The sequence below is a fragment of the Lynx rufus genome, unplaced genomic scaffold, assembly GCF_022079265.1.
Source record: "Lynx rufus isolate CCGP_SWC_20201006 ecotype Redwood Valley unplaced genomic scaffold, mLynRuf1.p SCAF_14, whole genome shotgun sequence".
In the NCBI taxonomy this organism is placed as follows: domain Eukaryota; kingdom Metazoa; phylum Chordata; class Mammalia; order Carnivora; family Felidae; genus Lynx; species Lynx rufus.
The window spans coordinates 16763437-16780054 of record NW_025814828.1 but is presented as its reverse complement, the minus strand read 5'-3'; positions in this window follow the sequence as shown (position 1 = coordinate 16780054).

Here is a 16618-nt window from a genome sequence, read left to right as displayed (position 1 = left end):
TGTTTTCTAATGATTATATTCAGATTATATAGTTTTGACAGGAATGCCACAAAAGTAATGTGCCCTTCTCAATACATTCCATCAGGATGTATATGATGTTATCTTGTCCTTTTATGAGTGATTAGAGAATATCTTCACTAGAAAAAAGATCGAGTAAAAGCAATCTCACCCAAATCAATACAATGTGCTGCTCAATTTTGGTGCTTTTTTATAAGTAAGCAAAAATTTAAGTTGATTTGACCTAAACACACAGTATTTTCTTTAAAAAGAAAAAGTAAATTCATAGTGAAGATAACCTATGGAGTATCACCTTTATTAACACAAGCTGAGAGTTTCAAATTCAGATATAAATTATTTTGGCGATTAATATGCGTGATGATATATCCTGTCAAAGACCTGGATAGAACTTAGCTGGTGGTCAAAGGATATTGCTTTATAGTCAGTGTGCTTGGGAATCACCTTTATCAGAAGGAAAGGGGACCACCTCATGAGATTATGTATTGGGTCTCTGAGAAGGGTTAGCTGTAAAGTGCTTTCCTGTAGCTCAATGAATTGAAAAGGATAAGATTCGTTTTTCTCTCATTTTGCTTCCATCTGATTCTGTTCTGCTAGCAAAGTACTTGAAGTAAAGCATCTATTAATCTTGGAACAACCACTGAATTTAATTACCATGTCTAATGTTAGCTTGTACAAAGTGTTATAGGGATATGTTTTCTTCCATAAGAAGTACAGTACAATATGTTCTTCTATTTCAAATCCATTTCACTTAATTCCAGTGTTTGACGGGAAAAAGCAATACTGCTACCAACCTTCATAGTCAGGCTGCTCTCTCTCGCTGAACTACACACCTGAGAAAAATCACATCCTTCTTGCTTTCATCCCAACATGCTGCTATAAAGAACTATTTCAGTTTGTTCTTCTCCAAAAAAAAAGGAGTGATGAGAGTATGAATAATTGTTGCATTCCAAGAGACTATGATGAATTTTATTAGTGTACAAAGCATATTGCATGAATTTACCAAGGGTCTTTATTCTGAGCTCACATATGTTCTGCAAAGCTGTCATTTTAAACCGCTCATAGAGTGATGTTAAGTGGCTTATTCCATTTCCTTGTATGGCTATTCACCTTTTTGGGTGGGGTGGTGGGTGAGTATTAAACTCTACATGCTGTGATGGGAATCTATACAAAGTTTATACTTCTTGACACATTTTTGAGGTGAAGCAAGTAGAGATGAAAACAGGAAGTCATATTGATTCTCTCAGGAATCTCTTGAATTGAGAGGCTATTTAACATTGGAAGGTTGTATGATGGGATGTGGGTAATTGGGTACAGAGTCAACATGTAAGTGGAAAACAACACTATTGGCAGTTGTAAAATGATAACCCTCCATCTTCCTGAACACGTGAAGGAAAAAAATTTAACTATAATCATAATGCTCTGCAATACGTCTCCAGAACTTGTTCATCTTCTAACTTTGTTTGTACCTTTGACCAACATCTCTGTAATTCCCTCACCTCCCACCCTCACAATACAGTGATATTCATATTACAATACATAAATCTATCAACCAACACATTGTACACCTTAAACTTACACAATATTATATGTCAATTATATCTCAATTTTAAAATGTAGCATAAAGCATAGAAAGAGGTATTTAGTTCACATATTTTTTTTTTAAAAACCCACTAACTTGTTAAGATTTCTCAAATAGGATATTTTGCTGGAGAGCCTAAGAAGGGGAAGATGGCCCCCATGCTGTCAATTTGAGACACTAGTCAGAGATAGTCTAGAAAGCATCTCAAATTACTTTTATCTTTTGAGACTTTAGTGTATAGTCATATTAAGGAAGTAATATTATGAGGTCAAATCAGAAATAGTTATTTCAAACAAGTATAACAACCTTTTGTTCACCATTAACCATCCTGCTCTGAGTTTTCATTATACTTATGGCAAGTAAAATTATTAAATTGATTTTATATTACAGTAAAATGTATCATGCCTCAATTTTACTCCTCTCTTAAAGAACCTATTATACATTTTCTGAGTAGAACAACACTGAAGCCTTCAAAATATGACAGTAAGTAATAATAAAAAGTAATGAGAATCATCCTATACTTGAACTATGATAATGACAATCATATATATTTTCATAATTATATTTTCATTATTTAAATTCTCAACCCATCACACATATATCTATTGGTTTACTTCATTTCCAATCCTATTTCTGCCTGCTCACTTTCATATCCACTACTTTCCTGCCCAACTAGCCAAACTCCATTTCTGCTGCTGCTGTGGCTCCTTCATTTGAAAGGCTTTCCTTGCATTACTGCCACCAATCCTTTTATGCACTCTCATCTTCAGAGCTCTAAATCATCCTCATCCTTCTGGACTCAGTTTAAATGCACCTCCTTGATATCCTTTCTGGATAAATGTAACTTCCCCTTTCCCTATTTACCCATAATCCTTTAACTACACCTTACTTGTTATACGTATCTTATTCTGTGTTTTGTACCTTTTGTTTGTTCATTTATGCACCAATTATTTATTAAATGTCTCCTATGTGCTAGGTGGCATGTACCAGGGATGATTAATTAAAACAATTCTGTAGATCTGTGTCCCCTGGACGCTCTTATTCTGTCAGGAAATATAGACATTAATGAAAGAATTACAAAAATAATGAATTCTGTAAAAGAGAAAACACAAGATATTATGGTTGTGCCTAAAAGGTCATGTCTCTAACCTAGTCTAATGGGTCAGTAATGTCTGTCCTTGGTCAACAGGGATCAAGTTATATGACTTGAGGTTTGACCTACACTTCACTTGTCTTGAGTCCCATTAGATGAAAATGCATTGTTCTGGAAATCCCAGAGGAATCCACTCATATTCACACAGCTTGGGGCTTCAGAAAGCAAATTATTCAATTGCAAATAACATCTATGAAAACTGTATCCACACTATGCATGTATAAAAGTCCCCCATATGTTTATAAAAGCTTGAAGCTGCCCATTCATGGGACCTCTCCTGAGCCCTGTCTGCAGGCCCGGCCTGGTGCCAAGTACTAAGGATACAGTGCTACAGATGACAAGCTCCCTTCCTTCAAGGAGCTCATGGTGTAACAGACAGAATCTCTCTGATTGTTCTAATGGTGTCTCAAGTTGTGTCTGCTGAGACCCCAACTACTTTGGGAAAAAAAGGAAGGGATCTCCTAGTCATCTATTTTGTTGTTTTATGCAGTTCCTTTATTTTTAGTCATGAAGACTCATTTCCATTGAAGAATATGTCATCACTTTTGTTCCAAGGAATTTGAACAACAGATGGAAAGATGGAATCCATAGCTTTTTCCCTTTGGGGAGTCTTCCCATGCATGAGAAACAGAGAATCCCCAATAGTTATAACATAATAGTGTATTATAGTTCTTCATGTTACTAGAATAGTAAATTTCCCGTGGGTGGACACAGTCTCTTACTCCTTTCCATTTCTCCTGAATCATTCAGTGCAATGCCTTTTACTTAGTTTGTACTCAGCCAATAGAGTAAATGTATGAGTGAGTGAAAAATTGATGAATGAACAAACAAATGAATAAACAAATTATTTGGAGAGGTTAAAGAATAGGACAAAGCAATGACAGAGCTAACCTTGAAAGTGTAACTTGGAGAAATCATGCCATTCCACTATTTTTATTGTAAAAGATTTTTAATATTTGGTCATGTGACTGGTATTGTTATAATTAATTAGGATCAGATTTATCCATTACCTAAAAATAAACATTGATGACTTTGTAAAGACTCTCTTTCCCTACACACACAGGAAAAGAGATCATTCAGGAAACAATGAGTAAGAAATAGAAACAGACAATCAAAATCTCTAACCCCAAGGACTTCTAAGTGCTTCTATCTGATGCCATATCTGAAATGCATAGCAGTAGAACCAAAATAAATTAGATAATTACCATTTCCCTAAATAGGGGTTGAATATGTAAGTTTTTTTTCTCCCTGAATAAATTAATTAGCAAAGAGTAGTGGAAAGTACTTCTTCCTCTCTAACAAATTTGTCTGTGTTCAAAGTCATGTTACTAGTCTTCCCACCCTTCAGAGTCACTTAGTCATTTGATACATGTGAACAATCTTCTCCTATTTTGTTCTTAAAAATCTGGTCTCCCAAGGTATTTTTTAACTATAAAGGTAATGATGGCAACTGTATAGTGGAGAAACCCAACAGACACCACTTTAACCAGGTGATCAAGGTTAACACTACCAGTAATGGGACATATTGACATCATGTACGTTTTTACATGAAACACTGAGAAGAGCACATCATGCTGTGGCATTCTTGCCATAAATGCTAACCTCAATCTAACCATGAAAAGCATCAGAAAAAAAACAAATTTAAGGGCATTTATAAAATAACTGGTCAATATTCTTCAAAAGTGTCAAGGTCATGATGAAAGAGAAGGAAAGACTGAAGAACTGTCACAATTTAGAGGGGACTAAGGAGACATAAAAATTTAATGATATGTGGGATACTGGATTGAATACTAGACCATAAAAAGGACTTTAGTGGAAGAATCGGTGAAATTTGAATGAGGTCTACAGTTTAGTTTACAATATTATACCAATGTTAACTTCCTCATTTTGATCATTGTGCCATGATTATATAAGATGTTAGCATTAGGGAAAGATGTGCAAGGGTTATATGGGAACATTACTATTTTTGCAACTTTTCTGTAAATCTAAAATTAGTTCAAAATAAAATGTTAAAAAAAATCAGACGGCACATCAACATTAATGGACACCCTTAAGAGATAAATAAGTACAGACACATTGTAGAGTGGCCAAAATAAGATTAGTCAGAACAATGTGACTTAAACATTTGAATTGTATGTAATTTCCCTTTATCCAGTCTTAACTAATGGTATCTAACATTAGTATCACTCCACATATTTATACAATCAATCTGCTAGGTGCTCTAGTGCTCACTATCATTGCATCATCTGATTTTAGTAATTTTAATAGGTTACATTAAATGAGTTTGAAAAAAAACAAAGAAAAATCTCAAAAAGTTTTGAAAGCACTGTCATCTGCTCCTAAAACTGCTATATATTCTTTTATTTCTGGTTTTCACTGTCTACCAGATCAAAAATATGTTTGCCATCATCATGTCATTCTAACTTTAGTGGTAAGGAAGCTTACCACTTATCAAAAAACAAACCTCCAAAATTTTTGGTATTTAAGTGTGAAATATCAGTTGGTCTGACTCCATATACAAACAAAAACAAAACACACATCTCCTAACCATCCTTCCCCCAATGTGTCTTATCTCCAATCTCTGGGAATAGGATTTTTGCAAACAGTTCTTACTGCAATGTGGAAACTACTTCTGGTTTCCAATTACCAGTCACCAGAGAGTTGAGGGTTTATTCTGTCAGGACTACCTAAGTTTTTACAAAAGCAATTAAGACTTTTCCAGCTTAAGGCTAATGTTCTTCAGAGTGATTCAGATGTCACAGCTGAAGTGAAATTCAAACTAAGCAAAAAGTTATCTTGGGCAAAGTTGGTCTCTATATTTTAATAGGAAACTATACAACCTTCAAATGTTAGTTATGGCTTTGCTGGATTTGGTTGTCACTGGCATGTCAGAATTCCTTGGGCCATAACCCAATATATAGGAATTGGAAAGTGAATTATAGAAAGGAAGTAGGGTTACTATATATGGAATACTTGAGACACTTACTTTAATAGGATGAATGGAATGAAGTGGCACAAGAAGAGACTTTTCTGAAGTGAGGAACTTGCTGATGAATATGGAAGCACCTTGAAAGGAGGTAACAAAGACATACATGGGAGAGTGAGCCTTAGCCCCCTCTACCCTGTTCCCTATTACATCTGTCTCTGAAATGGAAGGGAGGGAAGAAGTTGAAGATAGATGAAGATACAGAGAAAATATGAAGTGTAGTAGAGGAAAGCTGAAGAAGATAATAGCATATGATTTCTGTTCTTTCACAACAAAGTCAGATAAGAGTGGATGTGTTAGGGAAACAGTGGAAGCAAGGAAGGAGAAGTCCAGGACTTGAATGAAATGGACTTGGCACTGTGGAGGTTGCCACTGATATTAGTGAAAGACCTGCTAGAAAACAAAGACCTCAATGGCAGCTCACATTAATTTGTAGTAGAATTATTATCTACACTTTGAGATTTTCTCTAGCCACCCTGGGCATATTATTTATGATTTTCCTACACTTCTATTATTTCCTCTCAAATGAATTTTAAGCAAGTTTACATTTACTCAAAGAAATAACCATTGGCATTTTCTTGGAAAGTCTAAAGGAGTTTGTCCAGTCCATTTGGCAACCTTCCCTATCTTTGTGCTTACTCTAGTTTCACAGCTGTTGGCTATACCTCTCTATTTCTTCCCTGCCAAGAATTGTATTAGTGCACTGTTTTAACTTGGTTCTATTCATTCATGGAAAAAGGGAAGTTTTCTTTTCTTCTCCCATATGAACAGTAAAAAGGCTTTCCTATTATTTTAAAGACCATGTTTAAGAGTGAATTTTTATTTATGGAAGACCTACAACTTGGCAATGAATGTTGCAATTGGGTGGGTTGGGGCAGGGGGATAAATGAATAGTCAGATATGAAGAGATTCAATTTAATTTTGTCTTTGATCTCGTAAAGTCTTTCTATACAAATTCAGCTTCACAGTATTTCTTCTCTGGCCCTTTGCTTTATACTCTCCCCAGTGAGGTCACCATCATTGATCACTCTCCTATTACCCTGTTCTCTGTTAACACTGATTTTCTAAACCATAGTAACCTCCATCTTCATTGCATTTTAGTCACTCATTGTACTTCTGAAATTGTCATTTCTCAACAAATATCTAAGAACCCAAACCCTCAAATCTCTTCCTTTAGCTCTACAATTCCCTGTTCTACATCCTCACATATAATGAGCCTGATATTTAATCTCCTCATGAGTATTTCCTGGTCTTCTATCCTTTCCAATTCTTCTACCTTGTCACCCTAATTTTTAGTTAACAACTTTAACTGAACATGTCCTAGGTGCAAAATTCCCAAATGTATAATGCCTTATTTTTTAATCGCTGTGTTTTCTGGTTTTCCAACTCTACAGGCTCTTTTGCTCAAAGGTTCAGCACTTTGTCACTTGGGTCCACCACAATTCATGGCATCTAGTCTCAGGCAAGCCTTACTTGCTGTCTAGAAGCTTTTTTTATTTTCTGCTCATAATGAGAAGTTCTAAAGTATCTCCATAAAGATTCAATTCTATCCTAATTCCACCCACACTAGGACTCATACCTGAAGACTACAAAGGCCTACAAATACCTTTGAGCACAGCATCCTAACTTTCCCTCTACCACTTCAAACTCTCTCAGTATCTTGACTTCTATTTTTTATCTGTTTCTGAGGAGGAAACATCTATGTTTTCTGCTGCTCTTGTCTTGCTCCAGTCCATCATGGAAAAAGATAATATGCCTAAAGGACAACACTAATCCCTTGCTCAAAAACTTCCAATGGTTTCCCACTGCCTTTGGAGTAGAGTCCAAACACATTAGCCTCCCATTCAAGACCCTCTAGAAGGTAGACCAAATTTACCATTCCATACTATTATTTCCTTAAATAACATGCCCTAACTGGCATAAAAATGAGCTAGTTCTTCCCCCAAAGTCCCTTGTATTCCATGCTTCCATGCCTGGAGGAGTCAAGGTATGATCTTTCATTTATATAATCTGAGTTTAAATACTAACTCATCCATTTTCCAGTTGGGTGACTTTAGTCATAGCTATAGAATCTGTGATCCTGAAGTTTCCTCTCTAGCTACTTGAGAGAATCAAATAAAACAACGATTATTGCAGCGCTTGAAAAACTACATTATGCTACTAAAATGTAAAGTGTTCTTTCATTCAACAAATATTCATTTAGCACCCACTACTTGCCAGGCATTATAGTGCTGCTATTCACTTTTTAAATGAATCTTATTGATTAACTCAAGGAGACTAAACCAGTCTGCCTCTACCAATCACCATAAACAAAAGCAACCAGCAGAATCAAAATATAAATAATAATCCACATAATACTGAGGTTTAGCAAATATGGTTTTTGAAAAACATCCTTTATGGATGGGTTGATTGCCAGTTTCAACTCAGAACTATTTTCCTTTTTATTATACATCTTCATTGCTGCTTTTCTGGACACCAAAATCAATTCAGATCAATAACCTAAATTAAGGAATTCTGAAAACTTTTTAGAAATAGGAGTAGAATCTATTCCTTTCACTCCTCAGAACATGAATCTCTGATTGGAAAAAAAATATTTCTTTAAGTAAGCCCATGTCTTGAGTCTCTTCAATCCATGCCAGATGGAATGTTCAGGAGCAGATTGTACAAGCAAGATTGCAAGGGAACATGGTTTTGTAAATATAGCTTCTCTTGTTGGTGGCTGTGACTCTACTTGGTACAAGAGAAGACCAATACAAAAAGCATACACAAAAAAGTACATTTTCTCCAGTACTGACAGACTTGTTGTACTGGTGCCAATAAAATGATTGTTGATTTCCAGAGGGTTGCAGGCAGGGTGAGGCGGGTGGACACAAAGCTACCCAGTGAACAAGCTGTTTCTCTCTCTCTCCCCACACCTCCTTTAAAAAATATCCAAAATAGAAATTTCAAAGCTTGAAAAACTTCAACGCAATTTAATTTAAGTTGCTTCCCATGACTTTAAATACTAAATGTTCACACCTACGTCAGTACTACATTGAGAACCTCCCACTCAGAGACTGTATTTAGGAAAGAAAGGATGCCGTGGTCTGCAATGAGGCCTAGATTTGAGGGACCTTGAATTCTTAGACATGTTCTTCTGCAAGACTCCAGAGTTCAGCAGATCTAATTCTTACTCATCAGTGGAGGGTCTGGTCAATGTTTTCAGGAAATTTCCTTTTAAGGATAATTATTGAAGATAAAAATATTTATTACAAGATAAACACAGTACACCTATATAACCAGCTTCATCATTCACATATACCCTGCTCCATGCAGTAAGTTTGTTCCCAAGAATCTGGATACATATTGAGTTTCAGCCTTTAGGGCTTTCCTGATATAATCCTAAAGGACAGACATTGCTATTTCTCCCCACACTTAGGCACTGACAAATATCCATGCCTCATTTTCTTCAACAATGATTGCACCTTTATTAGTTTTTAATATATAGTGTAGATTTACTGAACATCCCTTTTCTGGGAAAGTAAATTTTGTTTTTAGTGTTTAAGCCATAACATGGCTAAATTGTATACCTGGCATGTTATTTCACACTCCACCATTTTCATGTTTTTTTAGTTTAAGCCAAGCCAGGTGAGTAGGCGTCATCCAAGATAAAATCTTACTGACTTTTTTTTCCCCAAAGAAAAGCTGGTGAACAGGAGGTGATAAATGCTATGCTTCCTACTCAGACTCTGTCATATAAGATGTCAGGTTTTTTTTTAAAATTATATTCTTTGCCAGATCAAAGAGGCAAGTAATTTTGCTACATATTATCTTACCTTTGTTAGAGTTCCTCACAAGCAGCAATGGAAGACCTTTCATTTGTTGTGCCAGAGCTGGTCTTAATACCCAATTCTAAACCAATCTCTTGGCATCCTGGAAAAAGAAACAGATTATTAGTTGTCAAAAAAGCAGACCAGACAATTACTAAAATGCAAGCCAGGAATGAAAGAAGAAATACTTTTGTGAAACAATATAGCAACTGGAGAGTTTGTTTTTTTTTAAGAAACTCTGTATATTTAATCCACTCAAGTAGTAGCATCGAACTACTAGTTCAATGAACTACTAGTAGCAAATGAACTAACACAATACAGACATCATCAAGAAGATGCTGGAAACAAAGGAGAAACTAACAGCTGCTATCTTAATTGGATTTCCAAGAATCAGACCCTGTCATCAGGATTCTATTGCCAGTTGTGTATTTGGGAAGCACAGGTACCACCAATGGAATAGTGAGGAAAGAATAAGGGAAAGGGAAGGCAACATTTTCAACGACAGGGTCCATTATTAAGCCAGTCACTACAGTGGACAAATGAAGCTTAATCCTGAGAGAAAACTCTGGGAAATTCTGTAAAATATATGCCTCAGAATTATCCCACCCAGAAACCAAGGGAGCTGAAGCAATTATACCACAACCTCAGGCAGTCATTGGTTGAGGGCTACTGAGGTAGAGGAAGGGTAGAAATTATGTCATCAACATTTCTCATCTGCCTTGCAAGTTTCAGAAGAAACCCTCAGGCCCAGAGATGCAGACATTGGAGGTAGATGTGGGCTGGAGCGTGCTAGCCAGCCAGGTCCAAGGACAAGAGCAGCAGACTGATAGCATCTGCTACAGCTCCCGTTTGTACCTAATCATGATATCTTCAGACCGAGAATGTTGTACCAGTCTTTGTCATGGGGCTTCCAGTTAGGGTCAAAAAATTTAGCAAATAAAATACAGAATACATAGTTAAATGCAAATTTCAAATAAGCAACAAATAATTTATTAGTTTATGTTTGTATTCTTTTATGAGATTGTCAGTCAGATGTGGCAAGAGGAGACAGAGGAGAGGCTCCAGAAAAAGCAAATTTTATTATACTCACAGATCCTAGACACAGGAGCATGGCACACTGTTCGGGGTCATATGGCAAAGATACCAGAATGGTCAGGAAACAGAAGTCGGGAACAAGGGAAAAGTTTGGGCCACTGTCTTTACTAGGGTTTCCACAAGGCAGGGCAGAGGACTGGTTAGGTTGAATACTTTTATCAGGCTTTAGACTATAGGCGTGCTCCCTAGTTACCTGGCATCTAGCCCTGGGATTATTAAAGCAGAGTAATATGGTCTTGTGGGGTGTACAGGCCAGATAAAGAAAGTATAGCCCCTGATTGTTTAGTTTGTACATTAAAAACATGCTCTGCTTAGGCCCTTTGCTATCTCTAAGAATTGGCTAGCTCAGGGAAGGGTAATTGCTCTCTAGCCAGAAAGGTTTTGTCTTTATTTTAGGATGCCAAAACATCATAATATATAGAAAATTAAAAATGTTTACACTGTACTATATTATGTCCATACAGCAAATGGTTTGTTGTTTATTTAAAATTCAAATTAAACTTGATGTCTTGTGTTTTATCTAGTAACCTTACCTTCAGAGAGATATGACAGAGAAATGCAATAAAGTCAACCTGTATCGGAGAGAACAGTGTACACTTGTATTACCCCCTCTTCCTTCCTTACCTATATCTCCCACTTCTCATTTACTTGAGTCAGACACTTTGGCCTTCTGTGTGAAAGATGCAGGTGGTGAGACCCTGTTCAGTTTATTTGTGGAAAGATGAGGGACAAGCATTTGATCCTGGAAACAGACATAAGTCTTTTTTGTGATGATGTGTATGCAATAAATAATAAAATATGCTCACATTTATTGAAGCTATTCTTAATGCTAAACACCATTTTATATGATTTACACATATTATTCAATTAATCTTCACAACAAGATTATGAAGTAGGTGCCATTATTATCCCTGATTCACAAATAAGGAACCTAAGACACAGAAAAATTAAGTAGCCTGCCTATGGGTACTTAACTACATAACTAGAAACTATCTTCAGAAACCATGCTCTTAACCACCATGCTAAAGGGGGAAAGAGGTGATAGTTGATGGGATACAGGATAAGAGGTTGACAAAGAAATAAATGTGAGAAGAAGATAGAAAAAGATCTCTGAGCAGTGGATTGGACTTGAGGATTCCAGATATTTTGAACAAATGGAAGAATAAAGAAAACACACAAATGTAGGGAAAGAGAACACATAATTATCTAACTCCTTTTCTTGCCACCATGGGAAAAGACAAGGTAGGAAGAGAAGCTACCAGGACAATGAGATCTAAATAAGTGCTCTAAATGAGCTAATGCATATCCAGTTGTCATTATCACTACTGTACAAATTATAAACCTTGTTTAAATACAGCACCATAAACATGACAGATACTTTACAGTATTTTTAAATTAATTTTACCCTTTTTGGTAATGAACTTGCAAATGCAAATAAGATGTCTACAAAAAACAAAAGCAAGATAAGGTGAGTCTGGAGAAGGTGAAGCTTTATAAGAGAATCCTTGAGGATAATAAGGTGTTATCTTGCCTTTGAACAGAAAACAATTCTGGCTGAAAGCTAACAAAGGTTCCATAGCTTTCAAATAGCCAAAGTGTCCTTGAAATGTGATGTTCTCTTGGCAACTAGGAATGTAATGTAGTAAGATGGCACAATGTTATTTGGTATTCAGCCCTAGCCGGGCTGTGAAATGGGGGCAAAGAACAGCAGCAAAAAAGCCAGCCTAGAAAACAGTCACTGAAGTCTTTTCTGGAACCAAAGGTGTTAGTAAGTCTGGAAGAGAGAGGTAAAATTGCAGCTAGCAACACCTTCCAGCAGCCAACAGAGAGAAGACAGTTCACAAAGGGCATATCACAGAAGGCACAGCTGCAAATCCAGTTCTTCTTTTGGTTATCCATCAGAATAATGAAAATGGGAAGAGCAAAATGAATTCATTATTTTTTGAAAAAAGATCTTTTCTGGTTCTGTTCAATGAAGGGGTCTGGAGACAATGACACCGAACAGCAGTGAACACAGATTTGGTGTCTAGATACCATTTGTCTTTGAAAGGAAACAGAATTCCTTTGAGAAATGAAACGCTTGTAGAAATGCTTAAAGAGAAATGCTTATAGGTCAGGGGCAGGAAGAGTAAGAGAGTGAGCCTGAAATATTTTTCCATGCCAGAAAGTAAGGAAGCACTCAGAGTGCTGGAAGGACATAAAAGCCAATTTGAAGGAGTTCCTACTTGGTAAATTTATACAATTTGAATATCAAAAGGAATAATGGCCATAAATTATTACAATGCTAAATACATAAAACTCCCTGGGTCCAGGTGTTGCTCAAGGAAAAAAAGACAGTGGAAAAAAAAGAAATGCCCTTTTCTACAGAAAGATGTCAGCTAACAAATATAGAAGGACTGACAAAAATAACGAATCACTCTTTTGCATCCATAATGTAATAATTGGTTGGTACAAGAATGTTAAAGCTACTGGGTAAAGGGTTATTGGGGGAACAAAATATTTGGGTGGTGTTGAAATCCTCCCCCCACTTTGGATTACTTGGTAGTTGTAAAGAGAAAGGTTTTCCTTTGATTGGAAAGATCTGGTAGACCCAGAGAAGCAGTCGTATATAATATAAATATAATAATAGTAGCCACATCAGAGAGTTAATATAAGGATTAAATGACTCATCTATGCAAACCACATACCACTGGACCACAGAGTTAGGGCACAGCAAATTATACTACTGCTGTTGCTACTACCACTATTACTCCTCCTCCTCCTCCTCCTCCTCCTCCTCCTCCTCCTCCTCCTGCTACTACTACTACTACTATTACTACTACTACTACTACTACTACTAATGGTTCTTATTCATATTATTTTATCTAAGTTACAGGTCAACCAAAGGCCTAAAGTCAAAGCAGGTCAAATGATTTACTTTTTTAATTTTCCACAAAGATCATAGCCAAATCACAAACTAGTAATTAGATGGCCAATATAAAAAAATATTACAAACTTAAGGGCATAGATCTAGAAGAGAGTGCCCCAATATCTAGAAAGAGTTTGTATAGATAGTTTACTCCAGACTTTTCCAGAGTGGGGCTGCTGCCCCTAAGCTGTCTAGCAAAGCGATGCAGGCTTCTTGTCCTCCTCCCTTCCCCACAACAAGGAGACATAAGGGAGTAAAGGGATTCAAAGAGAGAAAGAGATGGCTAAGTCTTTTCCCAAGTGGTAGCATCCTTAGTCCCCATGACCCCTACTGCTCCAAGGAAGAAGATGCTTTTGAAGAGCTGAAATGGGGATCCAAAAACAAAATGATGGTTGAGATTTCCCCCAACAGGAATGCAGCCCCAGTCCATTTGCCAAGATATCTAGAAGAAAATTATTTTAAAATATGAGGGACATATTACTCCAATGCAAGTTAATTTATTTCTGCCCTCCTAAGGTTTCACACCATGGAAAATGTGTCTGGATGAGAAATCGCACCCCTTGAAGTTGATCAGTCCTCAACACACTTCTTCATCTTGGGACTAAGGTGAATTGGTAATGATAGAGCCAGTAGGAGTTTGCTATGAGCATCTCTTGGCTAAAGTCTAGATTAGATGGTGTTTTTGGACCTTATTCTTTTAGTGCAATCCTGCTTGAATGAATTCCATTACCAGCACCTGCATCTCTTTGCCAGAGAGCTTTCTCTAGCAGTTTGGGCCAGTTCCATCTAATGTACAGCACATCAGAAGTACTAGAGAATTAATGGCCCTTGGAGAAGTCCTCAAACCATGATGAACAGGACTTGGAGTATCTATTCCCCAGATCTCTAATACCTTAGGTGGTATGACTCTAAGGTGTGTCTCCTATAGTTTCCAGAGTTCTCCTATAGAATGAAGCACTAGTTTCCCACAATGAGATCTTTCTTGATAAAAAAACACTCTAATGGCTGTCTTTCCTTCCCTGTCTCACTTCCCTACTCCTTTATTGATGTTTTTCAAGGCCACCTTCCAAATAAGCTATTTGTGCCACAATTCTTGTACTTGTGGAGGAATACAAATTATGATGGCTTACTAAACCAAAATTACCATTACTAACCAAATTTACTAACCAAAATTACCATTTCTAAAGTTACAAATGAACTGCATGACCAAGTCAATCTTTAGGACTAGTACAAACAGCTACATTTAAAATGTGCACCTATAATTTGAGAGAGGATGTAGAACCCTGGGAGAAGTCTCCAGGTGCCTCCTCTTGTTATATATGCTTATCTGAATGGTTAAAATTAGTTTATGATCTATCTGGAGCAACATTAGTATCTTTATATGGGAAGTTACTAAAACATTTACCTACTGCAACAATGCAAACTTTGGAGTAGGATCCTGAAAGATGTCAAGAATGGTGGGTCCAAGGCAGTTGTGGCGGTAACAGCAGCTGGTTTTCTAAGCCAAAGTCATTTACTAACCAGTAGGGCAATGTTTCACTATTTTAACAATCAATACAACCCTATAGTGTATGATAACTGAATATCAATCCTATTCTAGATTACTGAGATGGTTTTTATAGTATTTGGATAAATAGGAGAGTCCCAAGGTTTAAAAAAAAAAGGCTCCTTTTTGCCAGCACCTCAAAAAGAACAGCAAATGATAGTGCAGTACAATCTGGGGTATAGAATGTGCTCTGAAAATTAAGTCTTTGGCATAATAGTTACATCCTGGGTTATCAATTTTAAAATAATTATCCTACAACAAAATACGTTGAGTACTAAAACCAAAAATAACATGTTTTAACTTTTTTCTTCAAAATGACTTCAGAGTCATTAATACAAATAACAATTTTCATTGTTTTGTAGCTTTGTGGATAAAACAGATGACTCCATACTACATACACCTGTTTTTACAGAGTAATTATAATAAAACAGCTGTATAACTTTTGAGTACATTTGATTTCCTTAGAAAGTTACAACCATAAGGAATTTTTTTTTTGGATCTTAAAGAACTATTTTAAACACATCTCTTACAAGGTTACCAGTAAAAACATAAATTCCAATTAGAGAAACCATTTCCATAAGTTCTGTTGGAGCTTATAGAATACTGATAGGGAAATGTCAGAATGTAGCATACAAAATAAACCTGATCCAGACTATATGAGGGATAATTTTATGAATACTTGGCCTACATGGAAACCTCAAAAAGCATACCTTCAGCTTCAGGTAACAGTTGGGTCCTAAAAAATCCTTTTTAAGTAAAAGTAAATTGGTTTTCAAAAAATATATAGTTAAAAACTAAAATTATTTTCTAATACTTTCTTTTAAAACTGAGTATGATGAGTATTCCGAGAAAAACTACCAATAAATATCAATAAACTATAATCAAATAATTATGTAACTATACAAATGTTCTAGAGATAATATGAAGTAAAAAAAAACCCTTTTTTAATAAAAGAATAAAGTTGTATCAGAGGTTTCCATCAAAAGCAAGCTCAGCTTCCAGAGAAGATGGCAACATGAGCCTAAGTGTCTAATCCTCCATATTGTCTCTGATGTTTTTTCTCTTTATCCCCTTCTTTTATATTATTTTTATTCTCTTTTTTACTGCTTTTTATCAATGCATTATTCTCATACTCTGTAGTATTTACCCTAGAAATTATAACATATATCCTTGACTTATTAAAGTGTAATGAAAAGTGGTACCACTTCCCAAAAAATGAAAAGACCATGGAACTCTTTTATTTTATTCACCCCCTTTACACCTTTTTTGTTGTTATATATTTTAATTCTAATGATACTTTAAGTCACATCAAACATTATGCTTTCATGGATTTTAGTTTTCAGCAGTTTTACTATTATATGCTTCAGTATGACTTTGTATTTTTCCTGCTTTGGACTTTTATAGTTTTTTGAATATGTAGCCTGATGTCTTTTGTCTGCTTTCAAAAATCATCTTTTCAGACATTGTTTCTGCTCTATCTGCTTTCTCTTCTCTTTCTGGAACTTAAATCATCCTTATTAATTG